Source organism: Dasypus novemcinctus, chromosome 15 (genome assembly GCF_030445035.2).
Source record: "Dasypus novemcinctus isolate mDasNov1 chromosome 15, mDasNov1.1.hap2, whole genome shotgun sequence".
NCBI classification, from domain to species: Eukaryota; Metazoa; Chordata; class Mammalia; order Cingulata; family Dasypodidae; genus Dasypus; species Dasypus novemcinctus.
This window is the reverse complement of record NC_080687.1, coordinates 11,983,154-11,997,896: the sequence shown is the minus strand read 5'-3', so window position 1 is coordinate 11,997,896 and position 14,743 is coordinate 11,983,154. Positions and strand designations below refer to the sequence as shown.

General features: G+C 53.7%; 1 long non-coding RNA gene across 2 annotated transcripts; it reads right to left on the bottom strand.

The window, feature by feature from the left end:
* Positions 1-225: 225 nt before the first annotated feature.
* LOC139436483 (uncharacterized) lies at positions 226-14,390 on the bottom strand. 2 transcript variants are annotated; one of them, XR_011645744.1, is made up of 5 exons: positions 14,212-14,390; positions 4,652-4,695; positions 1,360-1,556; positions 637-789; positions 226-445 (listed from the first exon to the last, which is right to left on the bottom strand). It is a non-coding gene; the product is annotated as an uncharacterized lncRNA (long non-coding RNA). The 2 variants fall into 2 exon arrangements; XR_011645743.1 differs by having other exon boundaries at positions 637-768.
* Positions 14,391-14,743: the final 353 nt, after the last annotated feature.

Genomic DNA, 14,743 nt, shown 5'->3' with positions numbered 1-14,743 from the left:
GGCATTACCTTCCTTGTATCATCAGAAACGATTTACTGGGGTTCAGTCATGCATTCAAGCTGTACTCTATGCTGGAGAATATAAAGTACCCTGAGACAGGGTCTCTGCCTCCCAGCTATAAATTGTTCACCAATCTATAATTTGCTCAAGCACGGAGACCCAACCGCACCCACTGTTGAATCCCCGCAGCAAGAACTGTGCTCGGTACACTGAAGGATTTCTGCAAATATTTATTCCATATGTGACATGAAAAGGTACTGACCCCCTCCAAAAAATCCAAGAGTACATAATTAACTGCTGCATTGTGCAGGTCAGACCCCAAAGCGTACGAAATATTGTCTCTCGGTCTTCCCAGGCTCCCCGCGCAGCTTGAACTGGGATCCTGTGGTTTTATTTGTCTGTCATCACCAGCTATGGTTTGCCAAGCACGTCGTTCTGCCTGCTCCTGTGGGAAGCAGAGTGGTTTAATTCTCATAGCACATCTACGAGGCAGGTGTACCATTATCCCCATTTCGCAAGTTAAAACGCTGAGGCTGCCAGAACTGCCCGGGGTTAAAAACAATGGCAGCCCAGAGCGGGGGAAGACTGCACAAGGATGCTGGCTCCCCAAGGAGGGACCAGTCCCTCCCCACACACCTGGGCTATCCTGCTTTCCGGGGAAGATCCAGGTTGGCTTTGGTGGCACAGCAGGCTACAGGGAGCAGGCTGCGTCACGCAGGGGCTGCCTGAGGTTGACAAGACGTGTCCCAGCGTCCGGAAGCTTGAGTCCTGGAAGAAAGCCCCTGGGGGCTGTCACCACCGCTGTGCGGAGCAGATGGCACTGCTGTTCCCAGAATGCGCTTCTCAATTGATCGAGCACTAGTTCAACCTCAAGGATTCCCAGAGAAAATTAAGCAAAAGGAGAGCATTCAACCAAAACCCTGAGTTATAGAACACTCAGGCTCTCTCTGCCTGGAGGTGCCTGCACCGAATCCCGGTGTGTATTTCTGTCTTTCTCTCCCATTTCTCAGCAAGCTCTGTTCTCTCCCTCGTTTCCCAAATACCTTCTTTTTACTGGCCTGAAAATAAATAAATATAAAATCTTCCGACCCTAGCTACATCACCTAAGATCTCTGCTCGGTGCTGACATATTTTTAAAGTAAAGAAAATCCTGTAGCCTCTGCACAGCTCCCTCCCCCGTGCTCTGCTCCCCTCCCTCTCCCCACCCACTTCCTTCGCCTCTTTGGAGCAAAGCCCTGGCTGTCCCTGGCAGCGACATGGTCACAGTATCTGGACCTCTGTGAGCTCAGATTGCCCGATGCCCAGGACTGCTGGAGAGCGAACCCAAATCCACAGGCCGACAGGAAGGCGAAACCTCACCTCAGCGCAGGGGCCCGAGACCTTGGCCCCGGCCCGGGGGTCTGCAGGCGGAGGGGTCCGCGTTCACGGGGTCCACGTGGAGAGCACCGTCTTTCCTGCTCCCTTGAAAGGAGTTCACGTTGAAAGGCTGCCTCTGGAAGGGGCCGCTGAGACCTCTTGGGCGCCCCACGTACAGATGCCACCGCTGGGCCGCCTTTCTGTGCGATGGGGCGGGAGAAGGTACAAAGTATCGTCAAGAACAGGGACACGATGTACTCACCAGATGCAATGGATGTGTCATTATGATGGGGGAGAGTGTTACTGTGGGGGGAGGGGGGAGGTGGGGGCGGTGGGGGTGAATGGGGACCTCATATATTTTGAATGTAATATCTTTTTTAAAAAATGAATAAATAAAATAAAATTAAAAAAAAAAAAAAGAACAGGGACATGGGTTTCCCTTCCCAGCTCTGCCAATTAAAGCTGTGTGGCCTTGGACAAACCACTCAAGCTCTCTGTGCACCTCAGCCATCTCATCTGTAAAACGGGGAGGATGGTGGTGGTGATAAGAGCACCCAGACCCCCCCTTAGGGCTACAACCAAGATGAAGAAGAGCGAGCATTTGGAGAGAATTTAGAGCACTCATGGATTGTCAACCAAGCCAAGTCCGACTGAAATAACAGTACAAACAGTACAAACTTCTGCTTTTGAACTCATCGGCTGTGGCTCCCCCTTGCGCAGCGGTTCAAGGAACAAACAAATTTCAGAGTACAGAGTAGATACTGAGCTGAGCACACTTCTCTTCCTTGGGGAAGGGGTCCTTTCCTCCAAGGAAAGCGTGGATCTTCTCGGAGCTGGTCAGCATGGAGGCTCCTCCCACTCATCAGAGCCGAGGTCCCCGGCCTCTCCGGCACCTTTACCAAAGATGTCCTTTGCGTTCCAGATGCTCTGAATTTCTCCCAGTAAACATCTTGGCTCCCATTACAGCTTCAGGGACGTTCATTTATTAAGCGCCCACTAGCCCAAAGCACTAAGAGGGATGCACAGAGACTCCCACTTTGACTCTCAAGTGAGATGCGGACGCGGCTCATTAAGTTATCCCATAAGATGGAGCAGCACTCTGGCTGAGACCAAAGTGCTGTGAGCAAAACCACGCCGGCGGGGAGGCGAGGAGGCGACCTTTGAGCTGAGCCCTGGAGGGTGAGGCTTCAACCTGGAGAGACACGGGCACAGAGCTCTGACAGTACCAGGTGATTATCTGGCCATCATTCATCCGACAAGCATCCATGAGCGCCTACGGTGAGCCAGCCGTTCAGTTTCACACCGCTCAGCCTCTTGCTGGCTATGTATCAAATGGGGGGGCATAATAATATCTGTCTCATAGATTCAAGAGTGCTTGGAACAGTGCCAGCCACATATTAAGTGCACAAGGAAGGCGTACTGATGTCAGTATTGTTATCACTATAAATTGGACAAATGTATGCCTCAATTGCACTAGCTGCCATCCAGAGCTCACATTTACTGCTCTAGCAGCAGATATACAAATAAATAACGCACTGCCTGCTATAATCCCTCTGCTTTTCCGGGATATAAGTCCAGTGAATACGTTGTGACCCTCCTCTAACCCCAAAGGAGAATGTCCACACGTGCTCCTGGCTTTCTCATAGATTATTGACATTTATACATTCCCTGTGCACAGTGTCACACCCAAAATTAACGGCCTTCTCATCTCTTATGAAATGTCTGTCTCCAGCTCTTGCCGCTGTGCATGTGGATCGCCGTTTTGCCCCGCCTCTCTCCTCTACCCTCTGGTTTACTTCCACGTAGGCGGGAGGTGCCTGTGCTCACCTGGAGTCCATGAAGCCCATGAAGGCAACGGCTTGGCTCTCTTGAGATGCAGAGGCGCGCAGCAGGCCGGTCACAGAGAGGCTCGGGGAGAACGGCTGCCGGGGTGACGGGACGGGATTCGGAGAGATTCCATGGAAGACGAGGCTAGAAAGAGAAAGTCCACCTGGACTGCGGGAGGCCTCACATGCCCCGCCGTCTCAGCGTCCAGGCTGCTAGGATGGATACCACACGAGGCAGTGGCTTGGTGACAGTAGTTTATTGGCTCCCGGTTTTGGAGGCTGGAGGGCTTGCTTCCCCCGGGGTCAGCAGTGTCCTGGGCTTCCCCGGCCGTCACGTCACGTGGCGACGTCCTCCCCATGCTGGGCCCACTGACCTCTGGCGCCTGGCTCCTCGCCGTGGCTTCCTCTTTATACGCTTCTGAAAGAGGATTGAGACCTACCGCACCACAACCAAAACGAACGCCATCAAAAGGCCCCCTGGACGGTGGGTGGACGCCCACAGGAAGGGATCAAGACGGAGAACGAGTTTCCTCTGGGAGCTGTAACTCAGCCCGCCGTACCGCCCAGGAAGTGGGTACGCCCCTGTAGATGTGGAGACACCATTGACGATGTGAGCGGGGCTGGAACATGGTTCGAACTGTTTCTGGCAGATGCGGTACAGCGACGTGACCACTGGATTGGCAAGGTCAGAGTGCAGAGGTACAGTTAGGGGGTCAGAGTGTGGGGTGCTATCTCTACTCAGCCCTCAACCAAGGGCGCTTGTGCTGCCAGAGGAACAGGTGCCAATGCTTGGAGACGTTTTTGGTTGTCACAGCTCGGAAGAGGGGGCTTGCTACTGGCTTGGAGTGGGTGGAGGCCAAAGACACTGCTGGACGTGCTACAGCACCCCGGGCAGCCCCCCACAAGCAAGTGCCATCCAACCCCAAATGTCCAGAGCGGGAGGCCGAGAAGCCCTGCCCGCCTCACCCCTCCTCACCTGCTCCCGGCCCACACCATCCCTGTGCCTCCAGACACCACGTCGAATCCAGTGAGCCAAACGACAACAGGAGAAGGTCACTGACTTTTCTCCAGCGGGGCCGGAGTGATGAGGGTCAAAGAAGAAAGGGCCCTGGCTGGAAACAGCACAGTCCAGCCAGTCATGTCCCCTGCCCAGAATCCCCCTCTGTAGAGCTTCTTCCAACAATTAACCCCCGTTGTTTGTGTTCTAGTTTCCACATGCCCCTAATGTCACCGCCCTTTGTTATAGTTCAGAACATGACAGTGAGAGGAAAAATACATGCTCAGGGAAGCAGACGTGGCTTGAGCACTTGGGCACCGACCTCCCAAATGGGAGGTCCCAAGTTTGGTTCCCAGTACCTCCTAAAAAGATGAGCAAATGCAATGAGCAGATGCAACAAGCAGACACAATGAACAGAGAAACAAGCAGACACAACAAGCAGGGAGCAGATGTGGTTCAAGTGGTTACGCACCTGCATCCCGCATGGGAAGTTCCAGGTTCAGTTCCCAGTGCTTCCTAAAGAAGAGAAGCAGAAACAATGAGCAGGAATGGGGGACACGCTCATTGGCTCAGTGGCTTAACAGGCACAGTCTGAGGCTGTGTCCACTGAGTTATGAAAATCAAAACTTGCAAGCAAATGGGAAAGGTTCTCCTCCCCTCTTCCCTTTCCTCAACCTCCCTCCCCCTTCAAGCAACCGTGGGCCCCCAAGTCCCTCTCCTGCCCCAGTGCCCATGAACCAGGATGGGAAACAATTACATCTTCATTCTCACCTCTGATGCTTAACGTTTCCTTAGACTACAAATGGAAAAAATAAAAGACACAAACCCAGCGGTATTGGCAGTACCTGTGATCTTGTCACCAAGAGATAGTGGGTGTTTTCAGTTCCCATTTCAATAGCTGCAGACATCTTGAAATATTCACACTCATCATTACTTGAAAATTAGTCACTATCTGATCCACAGCAGTCGCTTGTTATTTCACGCATTCATGAGGAAGCACATGCATTGCTATGCCTTAAATGTGTTTTTAAAAGAGTTCTATAACTGCATTTTAATAACACTGGTTTCCTTTGCAACGCTGCATCGTGGTTTAATGCGCGTAAAAATGTAATTCCAGGCAGGGGTCGGTGGGCTCCACCAGGCTGCGGCGCAGATCCACCGCCCAGAAAGTTCAGAAGCCCCACCCAGCCCCCACCCAGCCCCTACCCCTGGCCCCATCCCCGCACCACCCCCGCCCCCCAGCCACGCTGCTGGGCTGTCTCTGTGTGTGTCTCTTTTTTTTTTTTTTTTTTTTTTTAATTTGTCCAGTTTATTGCAGGTCAATCCTGCCTCAGCCAGTTGTGAGAAGTTGGGAAGTTGCTTCCATTCCCCGAGCAGGACTTTCCTCCTTACAAAAGGGATCATGACCCCGGGAGAAGAAGGTGGCGAGGTGCGTGGAAGGACCCACCGGTGAAGACGCGGGGCCGCGCCCGTGCCCTGCGTGGGAGTCCTCGCGTGGAGGACACGCGTGTGCGGGGGTCTTGGAGAGCCTTGAGCTACTCCACCCCACCTTTGAAGGGCTTGTGTGCACGAGCTGGTTGGTGAGCCAAACGAAAGATGCTCACCCGCTGGCTCTGCATTCGCAAATGCCGAGTCCCGTGACCCACGACCGAACCCACCGAGTTCCCCAACCAGAGGGGTGAGAGCCCCCCTCTGTTGGCGCTTCATCTGCCGTCGGGGGAGGAAAAGTTAACCTTTCAGCAGGGGGAGGCCTCCTCCCCTGGGGCGCACCCCTGCCAGGAACCCCAGGTGGGAACCCCCGTTTTCTCTCCTGCAAGACTTTTTTTTTTTTGGTAGTGACAGAGCTCAACGTGTTAAAGGGGGCATCAGTAGAAACCTCGGGGGTCACGGGACAGTCGGGGAATTCCCTGAAATCAGTCACCCTTGAGCTGCCCCCAGGGTTGCCCCCCAGCCTCAGGGGGTGGGCTTCCGCCTGCTGTAAACTGAGCTCGCTGGAGGCGGACCCAGCGGAGCGGAAGGAATTCCTCCCTCTGTCCACTGTCCTGCGGATAAGCAGGGCCAGCAGCGGCCGCCACCCTCCCTCCGCATCCCGCGGGCCGGCCGGACCCCCGGAGGAGCCAGCCCACCTGGGCCCTGGACGGGGAGAGCGGCCCGTGGAGGGGGCCCCCGCCGGCCCGCAGGCTCACCTGCCCACCCTCCCCGGCCGCCCCAGCCGGGCTCCGCCTGCCTTGGGCCTCGGAAGCCCCCATCCCCTTGAAATTCAGTTGGTATGAATTCAGTTCATAAAAACCGTCTAGGCGAGCAAGCGGGCTCTCTGTCTTGGGTATTGTTTGTTAGTTTTACACAGGGTCCAGGGTGGGAGGGATGGCGCAGCTCTTTTTTTTTTCAAATGTTTTTTTTAAATTTTTTTTTAAGATACACAGATCATCAAAATGTAACATTAAATAATATGAGTTTCCCACACCCTACCCCCCCCCCCCACTCCTCAACAACCTCTTTCATCATCGCGGCACATTCACTGCATTTGGTGGATACATCTTGGAGCACTGCTGCTCCGCATGGAAAAGAGTTTACATTGTAGTTCACACTCCCCCAGTACTTTCAGTGGCTTGTGGCAGGTCCAGCATCTGACCCTGCAATATCTTTTGTTCTCCAACAGAGGGAATTGTGTCTCTCGAGAGAATTGGTGGCTCCCAATGGGGGAGGACAGACTAGTATGTCACGCCCTCAGCACTGTTGCAAGTATCTGTGACTCTGGACCTTGGAGTCGTGAAGCTTGGTTGTCCCTGTGGACCCTGAGGGGAGGGGGAGAGAGGAATAGAACAGATGGAAGCAGGGTAACTGGGGGGCAATGGAAGTGTTCCACGAGACCGTGCATTGATGGATACAGGACATGTTAAATTTCACCAAAAATGTATAAAAGTCTATAGGCTAAATGTAAACCGTAATGTAACTAAAATTTTAGAAAATTGTACAATCTAAAATATAAACCATAATGAAAACCAAAATGGAACCATGTTTGGTAGCTATGTTTCAAAATCGGTAAATCAGCTGCAGCAAATATAACGTGAACATGGAAAAAGATCATTGCTGGGGAAGGGGGAAAGCGTTGATGTTGGCACAGCTCTTTATCTCACTTCTCTGAGAATCTGGCAGGTCCCGAAAGCTCTCAGACGAAGAGGAATGGAATCTAAGCCCTTCAAGACTGTTTCATGTTTTCTTTCGTTTGAGGCTATGCTGGGATTCCAGAACCCTCAAATCTGAAACCCAGATGTCCCCGATGGGTTGTCCCAACCCCAGCGCAGCCTCTGGTTGAGCTTTCCAGTTCTGTTTATGTAGAAATTACTGCATTCGCTGACACATTGCACTCCCTTGTGGCCTTGTCCAAGAACACCGGGTAGCTCTGCTCAGGAAGCCCCACCGTGTCACCTGTGAGAAGGTATGTGGGGACAGCTCCTGGCTTGGTGATAGTTCTCCAGTCTCCAGGTGGATTAAATCCGACAGTCAGAGGACTTGCCTCTGGTTCCTGATTAACCGGCTGCAGCCTGCTGTGTGGTCTCAGGAGGGACCTGCAGGTCTGTCACCTGGAGAACCACTTCCCTGCTCGGCACCTGTGGAATCCCCCTGCCCGCACCTCTGTGAGGGCTTTAGAGATAAAAACGAGATGGCCAAGATAGGCCTCAAACAGCTGTGTGTGTACCCAGGGATTTAGGATTATCCCCAAGAATCTCCACCGAGCTCTAGGAAAACCTTTCCACTTACGCAGCACCCCACAAACATTTCTCGAGCACCCCACACTGTAGAGAGCCCTCGGAATCAGCGAGGCCATGCCAGGGGGGTTCGCACCGGGGGACAAAGCCCTGAGCCAGGCGGCGAGGTTCCTGCTCTCCCGGAGGAGATGACGACACATAAACAAGCAGATACGGTCAAAACCGGGTCGTCGTGACCTGCAGTAAATTCTATGAAGAAAGTAGACAGTGGGGATGGCTCAGCTGGGGTGGTACTCGCCACGGGCCTCTCCAAGTCCCCGAGTCTGAGGCAGCGCCTGGGTGGTGAGGAAGAGCCAGGCAGGTGACGATCAGGGGATGGGGTCTCAGGGGTGGGAAAGGGGGAGCAGGCAGGCACTGTGGTGGCAGAGCGCAAGGGAGAAGGTTCCGGAAGCAAGCAGGGGCCAGGCCGGGAGCCCTGCTGAAGGGTTTGCATTGTAATCTTGATGTCGTGGGAAACCTTCCACGGGGGTTAAGCAGGGAAATGAAAGGACCCATCTGGGGGCCGTGAAAAGGTCCCTCTGGCCGCAGTTTGGAGACTCTGGGCCCGAGGCCTGGGCGTAGCTATGCCGGGAGTGAAGAGACCAGCCAGGCTGTGGCCACGCCCTTTGGTCACCTGGGCAAGTCAAGCAAAAGCGTTGGACAGATCCCTTTACCTCCTGGCCTCGGTCTCCTCACTTGTGAACTGCAGGGATGGGCTAGGGGCTTTAAATCCACTAGGTGGGCTTGTTCCTACGAAATGCGAGAGCCCACCTAGTGTAGCCCAGACGATCGACGGGGACCCCCAGGGCCCCCAGGCAGGAAAGACTGATGCGCCGGGCACGGGGGCGCCGGTGCTTTCCCCTTGCCCCTTGGTCTGCCAGGGCCACCCCGGCCCGCCCCGCACACTGGGCGGCCTAAACCACGAGCCTCGCGCCGAGAGCAAAGCCGGGCTCTCTCCAAAGAGCGGAGCGCCCTGGTGATGCAGGCTCCCGTCACCCCGCGACGTCCTCCGGAGCCTCTCTCTGACTTCTGCTTCCCTCGATAAGGCCTCCAGGACCACGGGTGAAGGTCCAGGCGGGTCCCAACGGGCCACACTACACAGCCCTCCGCAGGCTGCCGAATCCTGCCCGACAAAACCGCCCGCTCTGGAGGTTGGCGTCACCCCGAACCCAGAGCCTCCAGCCTCGCCTGACCCTCCACTCCGCCGTCGATCCGCCGGGTCTCTCTGCCGAGTCCTCTCCCCGCTCTCGACAATGGCTCCTTCTCCCTGCCACCTAAATCTGACTGCCCCCTCCCTGGCCCTCGGAGATCAATCCCATCGCCTACATCACAGAGAAGCTAGAAGCCGCCAGGCAGGAACCCCCTCCAGCCTCCTGCTGGCCCCCTGGCCCCCTCCACGGGCTCCTGGCCCTGGGGCTCTCGCAGCTCTCCCTCCTCTGTCCCCAGCCCCCCTCCGTGCGGGATCCCTGCCACCGCGTCTGAAGCCCTGCAGGTCTCTCTCGTCTTAGCCAGAGCCTCTCTAGCGCCTCGTCGCCTTTGGCTGCCGTCCTAGCCCTCACCTCCTTGCCCTCAGCCAAGCTTCAGGAAGAGGCTGCCTCTGGGCACTCTGTCCATTTCTTGGCCTCCCATTCACGCCTCAACCCTCGCTACACTGAGTTCTGTCTGCCCGCCCCTGTCCCACTGGACCGCCGCTGGACCGTCCACCCCCCCCAATGCACACCTCCAGCCCTCCTCTTCCTCCCGGCTCAGCAAGGCAGATGGGGTCAACGCACTCCTTTTTTTTTAAAGATTTATTTTATTTCTTTCTCTCCCCCTCCTCCCTGTTGTCTGCACTCTGTGTCCATTTGCTGTGTGTTCTTCTGCGTCCGCCTGCATTATCTTGCGGCACTGGGAAACCGCATCTCTTTTTTGTTGCATCATCTTGCTGTGTCAGCTCTCTGTGTGTACAGCACCACTCCTGGGTGAGCTGCGCCTTTTTCACATGGGGCAGCTCTCCTTGCGGGGTGCACTCCTTGTGCGTGGGGCGCCCCTACGCGGGGATGCCCCTGCATGGCACGGCACTCCTTGCGCAGCAGCACTCACCACACGGGTCAGGAGGCCCTGGGGATCGAACCCTGGACCCTCCATATGGTAGACGTACGCTCTATCAGTTGAGCCACATCTGCTTCCCTTCTCCTCCTTAAAAGAAGCTCTTCCCTGTGCCTCCACGAGCCCCGGTTTCTTCCATCCTCTCTGGCTCCTCCATCTCTCTTCTTTCCATTCTTGAGCCAATAAACTCCCATTGCTGAAGTCGACCCATTGTGTGTGATTTGTGACAACAGCTCAGGCAAACCAAGACAGACTCTTCAGTGGGTCCCATTGCCCTCAGGAGAGAAACCAAAGAGCGTGTCCTCTTTTCAGTCCATAATCTAGCCCCTGCTTTTTCTCTAAAAGCATCTCTCACCATCCTACCCTTCTCCCCACTCTCCATGTCCCCCAAGCCTCAGCACCATATTGAAGCACTTTCAGTCCCTCCAGGGGGCCACAACTGTGTCCTCCAGCCTCTGGGCGTCTGCACGTGACACCCCTCTGCCTCCAGTGCCTTTCTTCCTGTTTGCCAGCTAATTCTCCGTCCTTGGCGGGGTTGTAACTTAGATGCCCCTTCCTCCAGGAAGCCTGCCCTGATGCCTTGAGTTCTGCTCAGGTGCTCCTCCCGTGGTAACCTGCCCTTCCCCACAGAGCATGTCCATTACAGCGACCACCCACCTGTGGCCTTTCTCCAAAAATCAATGCCCCCCTGGGATCTGGGCCTCTCACAGTGACGGCCTAGCTCAGGGCCTGATGCAAACCAGGCGCCCAGTGACTATTTGTTGAACGAATAAATAAATGGAGAGATCTTTAAACCTCATCAGAAGCTGGCATGCTCCACTCCACGGTCAGCCTCGTAATTCAAATTACCTGAAATATCTATTTAAGCAACAGTAATGTGGCAAGGGTTTCTCCGCTAAGACAACTTAATATAGATATTCAATTCAAACCAGGGAACTTGTGATTCTTAAAACTCAAGGGGCTTGGGAAGCACACTTGGCCCAATGGATAGGGCACCTGCCTACCACATGGGAGGTCTGCGGTTCAAACCCCAGGCCTCCTTGACCCGTGTGGAGCAGGCCCATGCACAGTGCTAATGTGCACAAGGAGTGCCATGCCACGCAGGGGTGTCCCCCACATAGGGGAGCCTCACGCGCAAGGAGTGCACCCCGTAAGGAGAGCCGCCCAGTGTGAAAGAAAGTGCAGCCTGCCCAGGAATGGCGCCGCCCACATGGAGAGCTGACACAAGATGATGCAACAAAAGGAAACACAGATTCCCGTGCCGCTGACAACAGAAGCGGACAAAGAAGACGCAGCAAATGGACACAGAGAACAGACAACTGGGGGCACAGGGGGGCAGGGGGAAGGGGAGAGAAATAAATGAAAAATAAAACTTTAAAAAAAAAAATTCAAGGGGCTTCTCCGGAGCGAAGAGGAGCAGGGCACCAACTGCCTGCGGAGCCTCCTACGTACCCCAGATGCCTGCCCCAACCAAAGAGTGGAAGCCTCCAGGACCAAGCCCAGGTGGCACCGCCATGGGTCTCAGAATCACGCGGTTAAAATCTAGAGCCACGGCTGGGAATATATTTAAATCAGGAGCCGTGTCCTTCTCCTTCAACAATCTCTTTAAGCCCTGGTGTTCTAGGAACAGCCCGGGATGGGCTCAGAGTGCCAGATGGCCAGTGGCTCAGAGCCTGCCCGGGGGGGTGTGCTGGCCGCTCATCAAGGCGGGAGGGGCAGGAAGGACCCAGAGCTGCCCGCCCCGCTTCCATGACGCCGATGGCCTCCGCTTCCAGGTAAGCGGCAGGTGAGGACACCAGCCCGCGAACCCTCTGGCAGCAGCTGTCAGCCCGGCAGCACGTCTGGCGATCATTTTAAAACGGGGAGGGGCAGGCTGTGGGCAGCAGAGAACAGGCCTCCTCCAAGCACACAAATCCCCCGAGGTTGTGGAAAAGTGCTGCCAGGCCTCAGCCTCGATGGCACCAGAGCCCAGCGCCCAGGAGGGACCCAGGGTGACGGCAACTCAGGGTGCAGCTTAAGGGGTGCAAAATAGAGCCTGCACACCTGGGCTAAGCCCCTTGACGGGCTGCCTGTCCCTTGGGGGAACATTCTTTCCTCAGGGGCTGGGACTCTGCCAACCAGGTGTGTGTGCAGTGTGTGTACACGTGGGGGGCACGTCCATGAGTGTGTGCACTGTGGGAGCAATACATGGGGCACATGTGAGTGTGCATGTGTGTGTTATGTGGGTGCTAACATGTATGCGTGTATGTATATACACATGCAAGTGTGCATGAGAGTGTGTGTACACACACTTGTGTGTGTGAGGATTAGACAGTGTAGCAGTTTGATATAGTTATGAATTCCAAAAATAGATATTGGATTACATTTGCCCTCTGGTCTATTACTGGGCATGTTTGAGTATGATTAGGGCTTTGATTGGGCCACATCATTAGGGCGTTGAGTTCCCACCCCTTGGTGGGTAGGGACTCACAGATAAAAGACATGGCAAAGGAGAGAGCTGGAGCTTTTGATGCAAGGGTTTCTGATGTTGGAGTTTTGATGTTGGAGTTTGATGCTGAATTCTTAAGCTGGTGCCCCAGGAAGCAATCTCACAGAGGAAAGAGAAGCCAGCCCCAGGAAGAGAGGACCTGAGCCAGGAGAAGAACACAGAGGAATAGAGATGGCTCCTTAGACACAGCAGAAACCCCAGGGAGAGACACAGAGCCGTTCACCTGATAATCTACAGCTGATCTTGTGGAGGAAACAGGAGCTGAGTCCAGAGGAACCCAGGAAGCCTGAACCCTCGCAGACAACAGCAGCCATCTTGCTCCAACACGTGAAAATAGACTCTGGTCACACTCAGGGGTCAGCCACCCCGGGCCCAGGCACGTCTCTACCCAGGGATTCACCCCGTGCATTTACCCCGGCGGAGGTATTTACAGGTGGGTGCCCACCGAGAAGTACCAGTCCGGTGCAGAGAGGCGGACTGCGCAAGAAATTAATTAATGCCAGCCTCCATCTGCTGCAGACTGGAAACGTCTGCATCTGCTTCTGGAACAGCTTTCAGAAAGAACGCTACACATGGAAAAAAGAAATGTTCAAAGTGAATTAAGTCCACGTGGTAACGCAACCTGCAAGTTTGTTAGGCTCACGGCTACCGCGTTCTGGGCACCGACTCAAGCGGCAGAACTGAAGGGGGAGCGCTGAACTCCCTCCCACAGCGAAGCGTGAGGCTGACTGCGGAACGGCCGGGAGACAGGCCAACAGACAGATTTCTCCTCTCTGCCGCCCAGAAGACTGACAGGGAAAATGACATCATCAATTGCTAGGAACGCTCCAGTAATAGCTCAAAATCAAGTTCCTTCTTCACAGTCTCTTTTCATGTGCTCTAGCTAAGCCTTCACCTCTGGGAAGTAATGTGCAGTTGCTGTTCTCAGAGATAAGTTTCCCGATTCTGACACCAAAGGACGCAGTGTGTGACTTGCTTACTTTCAAAGGTGAAGTCAGTAAACGCTGGCAATATGCGCACCTTAGCTAGGAGTAATGCACCCCAGGGTCTCTTTCTCCTAATCCTTGGCTGTTAAATTTTGTGCGCTGCCTTGAAAGAATGTGAAGGGTGGCTCTGTTAAATTAATGAAAAAACTGTCCTAAGCACTAGGTCATTGATCGAGTATCCTTTATAATGTTCTGCAATACAAGACGAGAATCCTCTTTAAAATAATTTCAAATTGCTGGTATCCTGTCCAAGGAGGTTTCGTTTTCCTGCTATTGGGAGCCTACATATTTTCTGCCTTCATTGTGGGATTCATTATTCCTGGAAATGTGGCAATGGGTCCTCCCAACCCACACCCTGACCCAGAGCAGAAGCTCGAAAACAAATAGCAGGGAAGAGCTCATTCAGAGAAATGTTTTAAAACCCTGGACTTCACATTATTCCAAGTTTGGGCGAGTGGGGGGAGATATTTATGGACTCAACAGGCACCTCTTCTTTTCACCAGATGCCTCGAAATAGAAATCTGATGTTTCAGCTATATTGCTGTACATATCATTTTTCACTCACCAAAAAGAAAAGGTTTATAAATCATTCAGAAATTTCAAGGACATAAAGCCTGCAGGTTTCCAACAGGATAGAGAGGCCTAAATTCACTAAGTTGCTAGTAAAGCACGCACACCTACACAGCGCACACCCCTTACCGTGTTATTCAGATTTACGTACTTGGCCATGGAGCTGAATGGTGGTGAAAATCTTCCCCCAAGGAGTGGACCCTTCATCTCCAGTGAGCCAGGGCAGCCCTGGTCTGATCTTCTGCCACCGAGATGGCAGCTTCCACCCACAGAGAGCCCTGCATGTGGTTTACCCAACCAGAGCTGAAACAAATGTGGACTGCAAGCTGTGTCTCTAGGACCAAGAGAGCACTGGGCCTTTAGCAACACAGAGAGTAAACCAACCTGATTTTCTGCCCTTGGAAAGGTAGCCATCCCCTCCTTGTTATTTTAGTCCAAAGAAGAATAAACAAGGCCCTATTTATTTCCAAAAAGGATATTGGGTAATTGACAGGCTCCTAGTTGTAAAGGCGCTCATTGTTCTTTAGACTGGACATACAGGCACTGAGTTAATGAATCAGAAAAGTTAAATAAATTCAATGTGGAAAATTAAAAACTTGATCAGAGTTTATTCGTAGGATTTTCAGTAATTACCACATTCAGTGTTAGACTTCATTGCCCTGGTCTTTTTTCTAATTATATTG